The following is an 18,645-nucleotide window of genomic DNA, read 5'->3' as shown; positions in this document are numbered from 1 at the left end:
TGCAATATTGTTTTTTGGGCTTAGGTCCGTTTATTATATAAATAAATATTTGAGGGGTTGAGATTAAGAACTAGGAGAATATATATTTTATTACTAAACGTAGTTTATAATTTTTATTCTTTAACTAAAAGATGTTCACTTTTGGTTTCTTTTTGTCAGTCTTACATTTTGATGTTGATCCAAAACTCAAATTTTAATAATTCACCAAAAAATTATTTTGAATTAGCAATTGAATTTGATTAATTAAAGGAAAATGATTTATAAATATCCGTGTACCATACTTTTGAGAAAACTTTAATACTTATAATGTAAGATATAAAGAATATAAGAGGGATTTACTTACTCCAAGAATACGTTTTTTAAACTCACTTCTCATTCATACTCATCAAATGTAGGGAAATCCAATGATTTCAATTAGTGAGTAGATCTAAACCATTAGATGTTCATAGAATTGATGGCTAGAATGAAGAGTTAAACTTACTCTCATAATAAGTGGATCCCCATTCTAAACAATGTTTAGAAAGTTGTGCAATAAATAAAACTTAGGTTAACCATATGAGTTGGTTTTAATGAAAGAGTGTTGAGTTATTTAAATATGGAATGTTGAATTCAAATTGTCACATAAATATGTTTTCAATCCAATTGGACCAACCATAGTCAATGGCCACCTCTTCTCATCGGCCTCCCATAGACGATCGTTGTTAGTTGTCCACAATAGGCAACTTCCTTAAATATAATAAAAATCATAATTTTCAAGCTTAAACTATTGAATTAGTCTATTGTCTTATGTTGGAGAGAAGACTTTTTTTTTTAATTTTAATGGTAAAAATATCTTCTTATTATAAATAAGGGAATACAAGTGTCATTGTATATGGTCTTCTCATTATAAATAAAGTGTTTGTACCAACAAAAAAGAAGGTGAAGACATACTAAAAACAATGAAGAAGAAATGAAGTTGCAAGTTGCAACATGCATGGGTAACAAAAAAATAAAAATAGAACACTTATAAGGAAGAGTTGTTAATTTGTAAGCAAATTCCTGGATTAGTCTAAAAATATTTATTTTCTAGCGTATATGGTCGAGTGAAGATAAATAAATAGAAATAGATGTTATCTATGTTAGATAGTCATTTTAAGTAGGGGATAGTAAGACTGGACCCTACCCTGAAAACCAACCTTACCCATTTGCTTCAGGCCGGGTCAAACCAGGTTCAATGTGTTAAAAAGGGATTGGCCCATACAAAATTGAAATGGGACAGCACAGGGTCGGGATGGGTCTGGGTCTGTCTTGGGGTCACCCGGCCCGAACCGCACTATATATAAATGAAAAACAAACACCCTTTACCCAATACCCAGTTACAAAACACCCTTTAGCTTTTACCCACTTACTTTATTATTTTATTTATTATACAAGTACAACTTGTACAATAGTTAAAGAAAACATGTGACACTGTAACAATATTGAAACAATTTCTTCTCTCTTTCTTATCCTTCTTAATCATCATTCTTTCAATGTTAAGTTAGGGTTATTTTCTCATATCCCCATTGAACAAATGAAGAATGGAGAATATGTGAAAGCAAGTTAGCAACAAGCCAACAACCACTAAGACTTGTCATTCCTTCCTCTTTTTCACTTTCACGTGTCGTTAGGGATTGCTTTAGCATCTTGACAAACTCACATTGTTCTTGACTCATATCATCCAAGTATTTCTCATTTATTTAATTTCTTATTCCAACTCTTGAATTTACATGCTCTTTGTATATATTTTCATATTTTTTTCAACCTAAGCACATTGAAATTTAACATCAATCTTATGGTTCATTAATTACTATTAACACTATCTATCTACCAATGCTTTTTTTAATCAATCAATGTTCTTCACTACTGATGCTTGTTATCTTTTAGCTAAAAGAAATGGCAAACAAAGAGATTAACACAATCTCTCCCATAATGGTAGACACAAGTCAAAACCCTCCTACAGAACCACCAACAATAACTCAAGAAAACGAGGTTGGTAGAAATGAAGGCGGAGGAAAAAAGAAATCTGTTGTTTGGGATCACTTCACTAAGCTTTCTTTTACAGAGACTAAGGGCCAACACAAGGCTAAATGTAACCATTGTCATAGCACATACTTTTGTGAACCAAACAAGCATGGAACAAATTCTATGCGCAAACATTTGAAACAAAAGCATCAATGGATATTTTCTAAAGTAGGTAAGAAGGGAACACTTGATAGTTTATGCCGAACGTTATAGAGGATGATGTTTTAGATGGAACCAATTCTATGGGCCATAACTTAGATGACTATCAGAGGGTTGTGATTGAATTTGTTATATGTGATGAAATTCCATTTAAGGTTGTAGAAGGGCGTAGGTTTCATCGAATGATGAACCGACTAGAACCTAGATTCATTGTACCGTCTAGGTTCACAGTTGCAAGGGATTGCTATCAACTATTTTTGGATGAAAAAAAAACTAAAGGCTTGGTTTGCGAAGTCATGCAGTCGTGTTTGTATGACTACATATTGTTAGACTTCAAACCAAAATTTAGGTTATATGAGTTTGACAGCGGATTTCATTGATGAAGATTGGAGGCTACAAAAAAGAATCTTAAACTTTTGTCTAGTCGAAAACCACAAATGTGAAACCATTGGTAGAGAAATTGAGACATGTTTAACAGAATGTGGAATTGAAAGAGTATTCACTATTACAGTTGATAATGCAAGCTCCAATGATGGGGCAATTTCATACATTCGAAAGAAACTAGACGCAAGGGGTGGGCTAATGTGTGGTGGCAAATATTTACATATGAGATGTTGTGCTCATATTTTGAATTTAATTGTCAATGATGGATTAAAGGAACAACAACATTCTATTAATAGCATTAGGAATGACGTGAGATATGTTAGGTCTTCTCCCTCAAGACTTACAAGCTTTAAAGAATGTATTGAGGTTGAATTTATTGAGTCTGAAAGCCTTGTGTGCTTAGATGTTCCAACTAAGTGGAATTCTACTTACCTCATGCTGTAACATACTGAGAAGTTTGAGAAGGCATTTGATAGACTTTATGATCAAGAATCAGATTTTCGGAAATGGTTTGGCGATGATGGCAAAGGGAAGATTAAATGCGGCCCACCTATAGAGAAGGATTGGAATCATGCTAGGATATTCATTCAGTTTTTGGAAATATTTTACAGAATGACTTTGCGTTTTTCTAGTTCTCTACATGTGACTTCAAATAAATGATACAGTGAATTGCATCACTACAAGCTACTTTGACATCATGGAGTTATAATCAATCTGAACTTTTTGGTTCAATGGCTCTTTCTATGATAGCAAAGTATGATAAATATTAGGGAAATATCGAAAAGGTTAACGCATTGTTGTTTGTTGGTAATGTCTTGGATCCTCAGTTCAAACTTGATTATGTCACTTGGAGTATAGTGGATACTTGCGTTGAAGATTTGGCAGCCAATATGCTTAATTTGGTCAAGGACACCTTGGAGGACTTGTTCAAATTTTATGCTCAAGGAATTTCTGAAAATATGGAAAGGGTAGATGGTGGAGATTCCGCTAATAACACACTAAATGCAACATTGAGGGAGAATCTTAAGGGGTCAAAAGTCCAAGACGTGGTGCAAAATAGGGAGAAAGCTTGGAAAAAGCAACAAAAAAAACCAAAACTAATTCTGAAAAAACTGATCTTGAGAGATACTTGACAGAAGATATTATGGAGGATGAAGACAACTTTGACATCTTGGCTTGGTGGAAGACAAATGCTTCAAAATATAGGATACTTTCTATTATGACTCATGATGTATTTGTCATTCTGGTTTCTACTGTTGCATCTGAGTCATGTTTTAGCACCAGTGGACGTGTGTTTGATGTCTTCCGCAGCTCTTTATCTGCTAAAATGGTTGAAGCTCTCATTTGCACTCAAAATTGGATAAACCCTATTGACCTCAAGTTTTATGATAAAGATTTTGATCAATTTGATAGCACCGAGAATATTATTTGTGGTTAGTTTACTACTTCTTTATAATATTGTTTAATTATTTTAAACATATGGGTTATTTCATGTAAATTAACTTTGTATTTTGTAGATGTTTATGCTAAGATTCCTGAGTCACATGGAGCAATTGAAGAACCAACAACCATGAACTTTGAGTCACAGGGAGCCTTGACATCAACTTCTTTTTTTTAAATGGGAAATTATCTTCTGTTTTTGGTGTGGGGTAAACACAACTTTTGTGTGTATGAATACTACCTATATGACATTATTTTGGAATGTATAGTAGGCTAAAAGGCTTAGAAAAATAGTGCATTTTGTTGGTTTATAGAAGCCTCACTTGACTTAGAATACATTATGAAGATTGATGTCTATGATTTGTATGTGATCTATCTATAATGATTTACACTACTTGTTTGTCATCTATTTATCCACATTTAAACTATAGCTTGTCTATTTATGAATGATTTACACTACTTGTTTGCCATGACTCATGATCTACTAGGATTAACTTCAATATATGAAGTTGGATTCAAATAAAATATGGTCAACTTCAATATCTGCAGCAAAAACTTGGGCATGTATGAAACAATTGATTACCTGATTATGAATGTAGTGATATGGATGTAAATGGAAATTGATTTGTGCAGATTTGTGCAACAAAAACTTAGGTGCTCATATTTGTGCAGAATGGTCTAATTGGTACTGTTAGTGCCTTGAAGTTTTATAAAATCTTATGCTTCTGCGAGAAAAGAAATTGATTTGCCAAATTCAGCAAAATGCTTTCAAATGGTTTGACAATGTATATTTTTATAATATTTTGCTTATTTCCAAGTTCTTTCTTTTGGTTGATATGACAGTACAAATATAACTTTCTTTTAGGTGACATGACTAGAAATATTTACATACTTAGTTGCAAGGTATTTTTGTAGAAGATGTAGATCTTTTGGCATTGAATCTTTCTAGCATCAATTGTTGGAGAAGATGCTCCAAGTGCAATTTTTTATTAAAAAGTTTAAAGGTTGTGTTCTCTCTGCTTGCAACATTGTTGTGCTCAACTTAGAAGCTTGTGTCCCTTCTTGATTTTATCCCTTTTGGTCCTTGCCATGGCACCATGTATGTGTCCATGTAAAGGATATGGTTTTGAGTTGGTAGCCTCAATTGTGGTGTTGGCTAAATTTATTTCCTTCCTACTTTGTTGTTGTTTGGTTGTCTTTATTTGGCATGTGGTCTTTGCTCATAAGCTTTCTCTACTTGAGCTTTTTGCTTTGTTCTTTTTCCCTTAGTTTCTTGTATTTTTTTTCTTTTATCAGTAAAATTGGGTCTTTAGCACTCAAGCCTTATTAATAAAAGGTGCTTCCTTGCCTTTGCAGCCTTTGCTTGTGTTTGAACATATCCACTTCAGTATGTTTGGTGAGTACCATCAACATGTGCTAAAAGAAGGAACAAACCCGGACTCGTCCTATTTTAGTCGGGTCTTAATTGGACCCGTACATGTCGTGTCACATCAAATATAGGTTCGGGTTCAATAATTAACCCAGTCAATATTTAGGATCGGGTAAGGGACAAGCCTTACTCGACCCAACCCGACCCATGCTCATCTCAAGTTTTAAGTGATTGAGTGTGTAAGAAGTGTGATTGAGTGTGTGTAAGAAGTGTGAGTTAAACACACAGAGAAAGAGAAGATGTTAATCTCATATAAGTTTGTACAATCAGCACGTAAAACACAGAGGAAGGTCATGGAGGAGGCCAGGCTTAAAGATCTGAAGGTCGAGAACTTCTTATTCCTCACAATTGATAGAGAAATCCTGGAAACAATTCTTAACAGGGGGACGCGAAGACAATTTAGAATTCAATGAAACAAAGGGTCCACGAAGGTGAAAAAGGCACAACATCAAGCCTTGAGAAGGGAGTTTGAATTTCTTGTCATGAAAGAAGGAGAGAAGGTGGATAACTTTTTGGGACGAACCTTGACTGTGGTGAACAAGATGAAGTCAAATGGTGAGACAATGGAGCAGAGTATAATGGTTAGTAAGATACTTAGATCATTGACAACTAAGTTCAATTATGTTGTTTGCTCAATAGAGGAGTCAAATGATCTAAGTATTTTGAGCATTGATGAGTTGCATGATAGTCTGCTGGTCCATGAACAAAGAATGCAGGGATGCCAAGAGGAAGAATATGTGTTGAATGTGGCTTAAGAAGATAGATCAAGCAAAGGAATGGGCCGAGGTGTGTTTAGAGGAGAACGTGGCAGAGGTAGAGGGAGACAACCTCTAAACAAAGCAATTATTGAGTGTTTCAAATGCCATAGGTTGGGGCACTTTCAATATGAGTGTCCTAACTGGGAAAATAAGGCAAATTATGCTGAGTTGGAAGAAGAAGAAGAGATTTTTTTGATGTCCTATGAGGAACCTCGTCAAAAAAAGAGAGAAGATATATGGTATCTTGACTCGGGCTTCAGTAATCATATGACAAGGAACAAAGATTTCAACAGGACAGTAAAGCTTGGGAATGATATGAGAATGGTAGTGGGAGCAAAAGGAAGTATAAGGATGCAAGTGAATGACATAACCCAGGTAATATCTGATGTCTACTATGTTCCCGAGCTTAAAAATAATTTATTAAGCATGGACAACTTCAAGAGAAGGGGTTAGCCATTTTAATTCAGGACGAAACTTACAAAGTATTTCACCCTATGAGGGGGTTGATTATGAAAACTAACATTAGTGGGAATATAATATTTTATGTGTCAACTTCTATGCAACCGAAAAATTCTTTGTGTTTGCAAGCTGAAGTTGAATAAGATAAAGAGACACCCGCACCTTCACATGAGTCAAATACATATGGAGAATTGGCTAAAGGGAGGGGTGAACAAGGAAGAAGACCACCAGGTTGGATGGCAGATTATAAAACAGGAGAAGGATTATCTGAAGAAGAAATTCTAAATGTAATGATGTTGATGATGATCCAATTTCGTTTGAAGAAGCAATGAAGAGCAAAAATTGGAGAGAAGCAATGTCAATAGAAATTGAAGCCATGGAGAGGAATCAAACTTGTGAACTTACTGTACTGCCTAAAGGAGTCAAACCTATTGGAGTTAAGTGGGTATTCAAAACTAAGCTTAACGAAGAGGGGGATGTAGAGAAACTCAAAGCAAGACTGGTGGAAAAAGGGTATATACAACACCATCAAGTAGACTACACTGAAGTATTTGCTCTAGTGGCAAGACTTGATACCATACGTGTGATACTCACAGTTGCTGCACAATTTAGTTGGGAGGTTTTTCAACTTGATGTGAAAAGTGCTTTTCGTCATAGGGAGCTCAATGAGGAAATGTTCGTGCAACAACCTGATGGATTCATAAAGAAAGGAGAAGAAGAGAAAGTCTATAGGCTAAGAAATACATTATATAGACTTAAACAGGCGCCTCGAACTTGGTACAACAAATTTGAAGCTTACTTTGTGCATGAAGGTTTTGAGAAGTGTCTCAGTGAGCACACATTGTTCACAAAATCGCAAGGAGGTAAGATATTAATAGTAAGTTTGTATGTTGATGACTTGATCTTTACTAGGAATGATAGAGTCCTATGTAATGAACTTAAAAATTCAATGATGCTGGAATTTGATATGTCTGACTTGGAAAGGATGAGACACTTTCTCGGAATATAAGTTAACCAGAGATCATATGGAATTTTCATCTGTCAAAGAAGGTATGCATGAGAAGTATTAGCAAGGTTCGACATGGGAGGTTGTAATGCAGTAAAGAATCCAATTGTTCTAGGTACGAGGTTGTCCAAGGATGTAGGTGGAGTTAGAGTTGATGAAACTCTATTTAAGTAGGTAGTTGTTAACCTTATGTATTTAACTGTCACTAGGCCTGACTTGATGTATGGTGTGAGTCTAATAAGCAGGTTCATGTCTAATCCCACTATGTCACATTGGCTTGCAGCAATTATTTTTAAGGTACTTGAAAGGTACAACTAATCTTGAGATTCTTTATAAGAAATGAGAAAACAACTTGAGATTTACAGCCTTTACAGACAGTGACTATGCCGGTGACTTAGTCGATCAGAAAAGCACTTTTGGATTTGTATTTACGATGTGGTCTGCTACGGTTTCTTGGTTCTCAAAGAAACAATCAGTGATTGATCTTTCCACTACAGAAGCAGAGTATATAGCAGCATCATTGTGTGATTGTCAGTGTGTTGACTTAGAAGGATGTTGAAGAAACTTGGGGTTGAGGAAAAGACAAGAACTGCAATTATGTGTGATAATAGTTGTGCTATACAATTATCGAAAAATTCGGTGTTTCATGGGAAAAGCAAGCATATTGATGTAAGGTTCCATTTCTTAAGAGATTCGGTGAATGATGGAGTTGTTGAGTTGAGCTACTGCAACTCTCAGATCAAATTGCATATATCATGACAAAACCAATAAAGTTGGAACAGTTTGAGAAACTTCATGGCATGCTTGGAATGGTTGAAGTTACTAAAGAGAATAAAAAATAATCAACTGTTATTCTCGCCCGAGCGAGAGGCTATCGCTCAGGTGACAATTCACAGTTTTAGAAGCCAAAATCGTTGTGTGTCTCTCGCTTGAGCGAGAGGATGTAGCTCAAGCGACAATTTTTCTTGCCTGAGCGAGAGGGGATCGTTCAAGCGACAATTTGCAGTTCTGGGAGCCAAATCTCTATGTGTCTCTCGCTTAAGCGAGACATACACTCATTCTACTCGCTCAAACGAGACTAAGACGCAGATGCATTAGGATAAGGGAGGGATTGTTAGATAGTCGTTTTAATTTAGTGTTTATGGAGAATAAAACCATTTAATAATTACTTTATTAGCATTGAAAATATGGTCGGTTACGCTTTTTCTTTTGATTTGAATAAGGCTATATATAAAGTCTCACTTGATCAATACAATTATAGCGATCTTTCTCCTTTTAGCATCTCTAAATTTCTGTTCCAAGAATCTCTCACCATATATAAAACACATCAGACAAAGTATATATGAGAGATCCAAACCCCCCAACAAAAACAGGGTTAATCAATAATATAGCAGTAACCATTGATATAAAGGGCTAATAAGTGAAAGAATAAATTGCGAGATCAATAATATAATAGTGTTAATCTACGATATAGCTAACAGGGTTAGGGATACATAATTAATAATAGAGTCTCCTTCGGTGTAATAGTTAAATAATACATGTATAAGATGATTTGTTCTCCTAAATACTTGTTATCTTTATTAATAAATTTCATTCCTAATAAAAAATAAATTTTTTAAATCTTTTTTTGGTTCTATTAATAATATTTGCTCACCATATGGATAATAAATTAATCACTACTTTTGGAGTGTATAACTGACCCTCCTTACATAACATTATATATATATATATATATATATATATATACTAATTGGATACAACTCTCTATGCACAGCTCAGCTGCGCCCCACATGCTATTTGTTTGTTGCCTTCGTGAAAACAAGCTTTCACAATCTCTTTCTTATCATATGTAATAATAGCATTTATTAATATATTGATATTATGTTTTTTACACTATCAACAAATCATTCATTATTGATATGTAAATTATTATTGACTCTTAAATAAAAATAATATAAATTAATGATAGATGATGTACTAATAATATAAAAAGCTTTATAGTGACACTACATATATTTAAACTAATAAGAATAACATAATATTGGAACGGTCTCTTTCATTTCTTTCATATTTGCTTCTTAATTATCACTCTTACGTTGATGCTGATTCAGATGATACAATTTAGTTATTACATTGTTAGATTTCTTTAACATATATTTTTTAATATTTAATGATCTGTATTTTAAGTGAATAAACAAATACTCCACTACATTGAAAATAACAAAATATTAAAAGTTTCCTATAATATAATACATTTAAGAAATATAATAATACAACTACGATAAAAAAACTCAGGAACCTTTCTGTTTCGGGTTGAAAGCTAATTTTAATTTTTTAAACTTATTTGTCAAAATTAATCTGCAATGACCAGTATAATTTCTCAGAATTATATATGATCATGATTAATTTATCAACAATGTTATCTGTACAATTTTATTCTACCCCAACTCCTATAACAAGAAACAAAATTGTGGGGCTCTTCATTCTTTATAATAAGTTGTATGTTAGTTGTAAAAAACTAGTTGCAAGACATAGTACAACAAATAACATGACTGATAACTTATTTGAATAATGTTAATATAATTAATATTTAAAGTATAAACATCTTCAAGAAAAATGTTAGGGAGTAAAATAAATGTTTAATGAATTGATGTACCATAGAGTCAAGAGAGTGACTCAACCACCTAAGAAGTTCCAGGATTATATATGGCAAGGTTAATAAATAAATAATAGTATTGGATATGTAATTAGGCCTTAGCCTTTTGGTCCATTATGCTTTTGTGTATTCAGCTACTTATGGTGTGAGACTATCACTAAGAATGCTATGAAAATTCTGATGTTATTTCGTTTCTTCTTTTAATTGATATACATAGATTCCCAAATTAAAGTTATGCTAGGGTTCATCCCTAACATTGGTGCTTTCATTCTTGATCATCATGCCTCCTAAACCATTTTCTCCTTCTTCTTCTAACCACTCTACAATAGATGACATTCCTAACATGGTTGTTTTAAAGAAACTTACTTCTCTGTACCAGCAAATTTCTAATCATCAAGATCTGCTCCAGTCTTCCATGGAGGCGCGTTTGGAGACGGTGTTAACAGGGTTGGCGGACAAATTGGCAAGGTTGACCACTACTAACATCCAGATTCCACCACAACAGCCTCAAGGGGCTCCGCCATGGCCCCCACCGTCACCTACGTACGGTACTTCATTATTTCCTCATCTGGTTCCATTAAACCTCCTAAATTGCACCAACCCTGTTTTGATGGTTCCGATCTGTAGGCTTGGTTATTTCAAATGGAACAGTATTTTAATTTGTATCAAGTGGTTCCATTCCAACGTTTGGAACTAATGGCTTTTGCCATGAAGGGCGATGCCTTAAGTTGGTACAAGTGGATGTTTCAAGTAAACCAACTTACAAGTTGGGAGGGGTTTACTAAGGCACTGGCTGTTCGTTTTGGTCCCTCGTCCTTTACTAACCCGCAAGCTGAGTTGTTTAAATTGTGACAAACTAGTTCTGTGATAGAGTATCAAACACGTTTTAAGCGATTATCCAATTAGGTTGTTGGCTTAACACCTGAAATGACCTTGAACTATTTCATATCAGGACTACACCCAGATATTAGGCGTGAACTAGCAATCCAGCAACAATTCTCGGTTACCCATGCTATTGTTTAGCAAAATTGGTTGAAAGCAAACTGGCCGTGGCCAAATCTGCGAGCGGTCGTTTTCCTTATACTGGGAACTACACCGCTACCGCTGGCTCTAGATCCTCTACTGCTGGCACAATATTTGTTGGGCCACCTACCCTGCCGATTAAGCGTTTGACAGTACCATATATGCAAGAGCGTCGAGCACAAGGGCTCTGTTATAACTGTGATGAGAAGTATATTTTTGGGCATCGTTGTCAACCTAAGTGGTTCCTTTTGATGTTAATTGATGATCCTTTGGAGATTGAGTTTGTGCCAGAAATTCCTATTTCCGATCCTACTTGGGAACCTACGGAAATGGTGCAAGATGATTTGATCCATTTTCACCTATCTGATCAAGCCTTGCAGGGTAATTCCTCTCCAAAATCTCTCAAGTTTCAGGGCATTATTCATGGGTATAAGGTAACAGTTTTGGTGGATACAGGCAGTTATCATAACGTGATGCAACCTCGCATTGCACAATTTTTACACCTGCCTATTTCACCTACGCCCAAGTTTCCTATGATGGTGGGCAACGGGGAGCAAATTTACTGTACAGGGTTGTGTAAAGCCACACCCATCAGTTTACAACAGCAAGTGTTTTACATTTCGTTCTATTTTTTACTTATACAAGGTGCTGATGTAGTCCTTGGTATTGAGTGGTTGAGCACATTGGGACCAGTTACCTCTGATTTTGCTATTCCCTCTATGACTTTTACCCACGACCGCAAACCTATTACTTTGACTGGCCAAACCTCCAACACACCCACTTTAGCTACCTTTCACCAACTAAGACGCCTATCCCAAGTAGATGCAATAGCTGATGTCTATTGTGTTTCTATGATCCCTACCCAACTTATCGTGCCCACACATACACATTCTTACATGTCACTCGATAATCCAGACCACCAACCTCCCACTCCCATTCCCGATATCCAAACAATCCTTGACAAATTCCAGAAAGTGTTCCTTACCCCCAAAGGCCTACCTCCTCCTAGACCACATGACCACAAAATTACATTACTTCCCAACTCCCACCAGTCAATGTGAAACCCTACCGTTACCCACACTTCCAAAAAGAGGCCATGGCCACCTTCCATGCTGAAATGTTAGCTGATGGAATAGTAATTCCCAACAACAGCCCTTTTTCCTCCCCAATTCTCCTAGTGTGCAAAAAAGATGGGACTTGGCGCTTCTGCGTGGACTACCGTAATTTAAATGCCCTAACAGTTAAGGATCGCTTTCCTATTTCTACTATTGATGAATTGCTTGATGAACTATCCGGTGCTGGTCACTCTGTTAATGATCATTTGGGACATTTGGGACATTTGTGTTGATCACTCTGTTAATGATCATTTGGGACATTTAATGTTGCTTTTAGCCTTATTAGAGTATCACCATTTTTTTGCTAAAATGTCTAAATGTACTTTTGAGGTTGCGAGTATGGATTATTTAGGCCACATATTAACTAAGGAAGGGGTACAACCTGATCCAGCAAAAATTCAGGCCATTTTGGATTGGCAGACCCCATGATCTCTCACGGCACTCCGCGAATTTCTAGGCTTCATCGGATTTTATCGCCGTTTTATTCGACAGTATGCCACACATACTGCTCCCTTCACCGATTTATTATAACATGGGAAATTTAAATGGTCTAATGAGGCGCAATTGGCCTTTACATCAATGCAAAATATCATTATTACTACTCGTGTGTTGGCTCTGCTAGACTTCGCTAAGGTTTTTGATGTTGAAACCAATGCATCTGCCATAGCCATAGGGGCTGTCTTGTCCCAATAGGGTCATCCAATCGCCTACTTCAGTAAGAAAATGTATGGTTGAATGCAGGCTGCTTCGACCTATGTGCGAGAAATGTATGATGTTACTGAATTAGTCAAAAAGTGGAGACAATATTTATTGAGTCACTCTTTTCGGATTTTTACTGATCAGAATAGTTTGAAACACCTGATGACAGAGACGTTTCATACCACTGACCAAAAAAAATGGGTCATCAAATTACAAGGTTATGAGTATGAGATCTTTTACCGTCCAGGGAAGGAGAACCGAGTCGCTGATGCCTTGTCGCGGTGCCACACACCAGATCCACTTCTATTGTTGAGTTTGTCCTCTCTAGTTCCTGAATTGCTCAGTCAGTTAAGCGAGTTTTATACAACTGTTGAGGGCATACAATTGATTGAAAGGTTACTAGCATCCAACAAACACTCACCCTTGTTTCAATTTTCCCACTCGCTTCTTTATTACAGGGACATAATTTTTGTTCCAGACACACATGCTTTGCGCTCCAACTTTTGACTGAATTTCATATGACACACGAGGGAGGTCACTCCGGTGTGAAACCGACTCTGGCTCGCCTTGTAGTATCTTTTCATTGGCCTGGAATGTATAAAGATGCATTCAGATTCATACAATAGTGTTTAATTTGCCAGCAAAGCAAATACTTAACAATTCCTAAACAAGGAGTATTGTAGCCATTATCGATCCCTAGACAGGTATGGGAGGACATCACGATGGATTTCATAACTCACTTACCGGTTTCTTGTGGCCATACGGTTATATGGGTTGTGGTGGACTGCCTCAGCAAGTTTGCTCAATTCCTTGCTCTTCCCACTCATTTTACAACATCTCAGATTGCTGCTCGATTTATTACTGAGATTTACAGGTTACATGGTTCCCCCCGCTCCATTGTATCAGATCGGGACCCCATATTTCTTTGTTGTTTCTGGAAAGAATTCTTTAAGCTGCAAGGTACAAAACTCTGTTATAGTTCGGCATACCATCCAAAAACGCATGGCCAAATGGAGGTTGTGAATAGGTGTTTGGAAGGATACTTTCGATGTTTCAGGACTGAACAACCTCGGGGGTGGTTTCAGTTACTTCATCTGGCCGAATACTGGTATAATACCAGTAAGCACAGTGCAACCGGAATGTCACCGTTTCTGGCTCTCTACGGTAGACATCCCCCATCACTCCGTGATTATATTCCTAGCAGAGCAACTGCGGTGAGGTTAGATACTCTCCTACAGGAAAGACAACAATTGTTACAATCAATGAAAAATAATCTTTTCCGCTCAAAACAGCGAATGAAGGCATATTTTAGACACTAAAAGAACAGACCGTACCTTTGAAGCAGGATCGTGGGTTTGGCTTCGTCTCCAACCTCACCGACAGCACACGGTGGTTCGACGCCCGTCCCAGAAACTTGCATGTCGCTACTTCGGCCCGTTTCAGATTCTCTGTCGCATCGGAAGTGTGGCTTATGATTTGGTGTTGCCCCCGGAATCTCTAATCCACAATGTTTTTCATGTCTCTCTTAAGTCCGTATGTTGGCCCGCACCCTTCGTCGATGGCACCATCTCCAAGTATTTGGTTTTCACCTCCGACGACTAACCCTCCAGTGGTGACCACCGATTCTGTGCTAGTAGCTGGTGGTTTGCAATCTGTGATCCAGGTACAAAGAGAACCACAAGGGTTTGTGTCCTCTACAAGTGGTTTTGTACACGATATTAGAGATGTTGAAGGCGAGATGGGGAAGAAGAAAGTTGGGCAACACAGTTTGGGCTTAAGAGGATTGAATGGGCTATTGTGAATACAAATGAGGAGGGGAGAGAAAATAGTACCTCTTTGAATGTTAATGGCATTTTGAATGACACAGCAGGGTCCCCACCGAGTGTGAATAGACTTCTGCCACATTTGTCTTCACACTCCCCAAGTCTAGTTGTTCCGCGGTCTCCCAAGGATACTTTAAGTGTTCATTTTCCCATGTTTCATCTCCACCATTGGATGGTACCAGCTGTCAACCAGTCATTAATGCAAGGTACAAAGAGCCGTTGGTTTCGTCGACCCCAATGAAACCAATTCAGATTTCCACTACTCTTCATAACCCACTCTTTGTACCAGTTTCGCAAAACCGTGTGCATGCCTCGGTTCCCTCAATTCAACAGTCTCCAGTTTACTATCCAAGCCGTGTGCTCTTAGGGCCGACTCACACACCTTCTTCTAGGGCTCTTGTGGGTAATCAACCCAACCTTGAGGACAAGGTTGCTGTTCAAGGATTGGGCAATGATGGGTTGTCTAGGTACCATAGGCCCAAGAGAGTGACTCAACCACCTAAGAAGTTCCAGGATTATATATGGAAAGGTTATTAAATAAATAATAGTATTGGATATGTAATTGGGCCTTAGCCTTTTGGTCCATTATGCTTTTGTGTACTCGGCTACTTAAGGTGTGAGACTATCACTAAGAATGCTATGAAAATTATGATGTTATTTCCTTTCTTCTTTTAATTGATATACATAGATTCCCAAATTAAAGTTCTACTAGGGTTCATCCCTAACATGTATAAACTTTTCTTTCTTAATCACTTGTCTTAACATTAAAAAAACTAGATTAATTCTTAACACACTTGAAAAAGGGTATTAGAATACAATTGGACTAGCTAGCTCTATCGAATATATGAAACCTGGATTGTCCTACCAGTTCTGTCATTACTTGAATAGTCTAACAGTCTTGTACTAACTTTTTAATTAGGCTTTCTTCTTAATTGTTTTGAGTCGTGCAAAAAATGATTGGAAGTAACATCATCTAGCGAGAGAGAAGAGAGAAGTGTGTTCTGATCTAAACGTCGCATAGTCCATTCGCTCACTAACTATGATTTCAAAGAGAGAAGCAAGACTTTGTTCAATGATTGTTGCTTCCTTTTTCAATTAGAAGCTTATTTTATTTATTGTAATATTTATATCTAATTACTATTATATACCATTTATTTGTATCTTAAAAAAATTAATAATGAATAAAAATGAACCGTAAATGATAGATTAGCGGTGTATAAAACTCTTATAATCTTAATACATATATTGTTTTTTTCTCTATTTTAATTACCCATTTAGGTTACAATGACTGGATTGGATGAAGCTCACAATCACAACTACAACGTTTGGGCCCCAACCACAACCTCAATCCATTATCTATTTTTGCTGCATATATGAAATAGTTTTATTAGGCCACAGTTTCATTCTGGAAATAACGCAAATGCGCCATGATGATATAAATGTATTAGCTTGTTATATACAATTTTTTTTTCATTTTATATATTTCTAATAAATATAATTATATATGCATCATTGTCCAACTAGATGATTAAATTAGTTAGACTTTATATGAGATATCTTTAAATTTGTTAACTATGATGTTAGAGATTCAATTTATATCATGTACTAGTAGGATACCTGTATACTCACAGTAGTAATATATTTTGCATGAATTTCATTAAAGAATGACAACATAATTTGTTAATAAAAATGTTATCGGAAATTACCTCATAAAAAATGAGTTCGATGTAATTTATTATTGATGTAGAGTTGTCATGGAATGAGAGGATATTGAACATGTTATATTAAAGAAATAGGAACACAAAATAAAATAAGTTGTAGAATATATGTTAGAGATTTTGGAAAACATATTTATAAATTACATTTGTTGTTGCCTTTAGTAGTTGTCATTATCATGTATCAATATCTTCAATTCTTTTTTGCTTTGAACTCTTGAAATAACTACGTACAATTGACCATAACTAAACACTAGTCTATATAAATATAACTCCACACTTTCTAATGGTTATGCAATGATAGTTTAAAGTTTTTTACTTTGTCAACTTATAACAAATGACATTGATTTCTAAATAAAAGTCATACACATTTATACTATTGTCTACTGCACTTTTTTTATTATTCTATGTACAGAAAAAAAAAACATAATAACGATTTATAGTTATAATATAATGATAGGAAACAGTAAAATACTAAACAAAGTTTAGAGTGCAAAATTGAAACACTGTACAAACTATATCAACTACTAGAAGAGTGATATTATTCAACATGCCAGCACGGGGAGCGCAAGTAGGGAAAATTACCCACATTGAGAAAGAAAAAGTGATACACAGGAAGCTTGAAATGAAATATCAGATTTATTGATTACCATATCATAAAAAATAATTATGGGGAATTTTCTTTTGATAAACTTGAAAGACTATGAAGATTGGAATATAGACAATGACATGAGGAATATATATGATATTTCCAATATTTTTTTCTGACATGAATTTTGTTTCAAGTACATGATTTTTCATTTTAGTGACAACAAATTTTGTATCATTACATAATCGTTCTTACTGGTCTAAATTCCTCAATAGCGTTAATAAAGTTCTAACTTTCAATTTAATCTTATGATTGGAAATATCAAATATAAAGTGAGTTTAAAAATTCAGGAATTAGCATGTTGAATGATTCATTTTCCTTAACATCAGACGACATAGCAACTGAATTTGAACTCAAATATTCCTTCTTCATTTATAGTCATACATTAGAATATTTATTACTATAAGTTTAATAAATCTATTATATCCAACATAATGAAAATATAAAGACAACTGAAAAGATTCATCTGCATATTTACTCGGAACATATCAATGATTTGGTCAACAATCTAAATTGTTGATGCAAGTATTGCTCTAGATTGCAAAAATTGTTTATCATTGTAATGATGTTGTAGGTTTGATCAACAATTGGACGGGTTGCTATACCTTAGTTTTATGTAAGTCAAAATAGTAGAATAAAAAATACAAAATAATTCGTACTCAACAATTTGAAGTAATAAAATTGAATAAGATAAACAAAATTGTTGAAATATGCATCTGACATTTGATAGTTATTGTCTTGCCTACCCTAAAATTGCAAGATGTAAAAATGGAAGTTTAAAAAATCATGAAGTTGTCAAATATATTTAAATATTTAGGTTGATAATAATATTACATGAGAAGTATGTCCCTATTTTATCTGATTAAAGCAATTGTGATAGATATATCTATTATCTACATTGTGCACACTTTTTAAAATTTTATTTCCAAAATATTAAAAAAACACTCATAACAACTTTCATATATAAAATATTGATGCACGTTACATCCCAAAAATATCTATTAAAAATTCTACCCAAGTCCTACCTCTCCTAATACATTGAGAGCTACCTCTCAACTTTATTGATAATATCTCACTCATTAATCTGGAAAGGATATTAAACTAAATATCAATATAAATAAATAAAAAACAAAATAACATCAGCCTATTCAACATAAATAAAAAAGTGTAATACTTTATGTGTAATAAATAATGTTAGATTAGGCGAAGTAACCAAATAGGTTGTGCAATAATCCAAAGATGGAGCAAACTTGCACATGGTTGTATAACACTTGTGCTAAGTATAGA

Source organism: Lupinus angustifolius, unplaced genomic scaffold, assembly GCF_001865875.1.
Source record: "Lupinus angustifolius cultivar Tanjil unplaced genomic scaffold, LupAngTanjil_v1.0 Scaffold_132_76, whole genome shotgun sequence".
Classification (NCBI taxonomy): Eukaryota; Viridiplantae; Streptophyta; class Magnoliopsida; order Fabales; family Fabaceae; genus Lupinus; species Lupinus angustifolius.
This window is presented reverse-complemented; position numbering follows the sequence as displayed.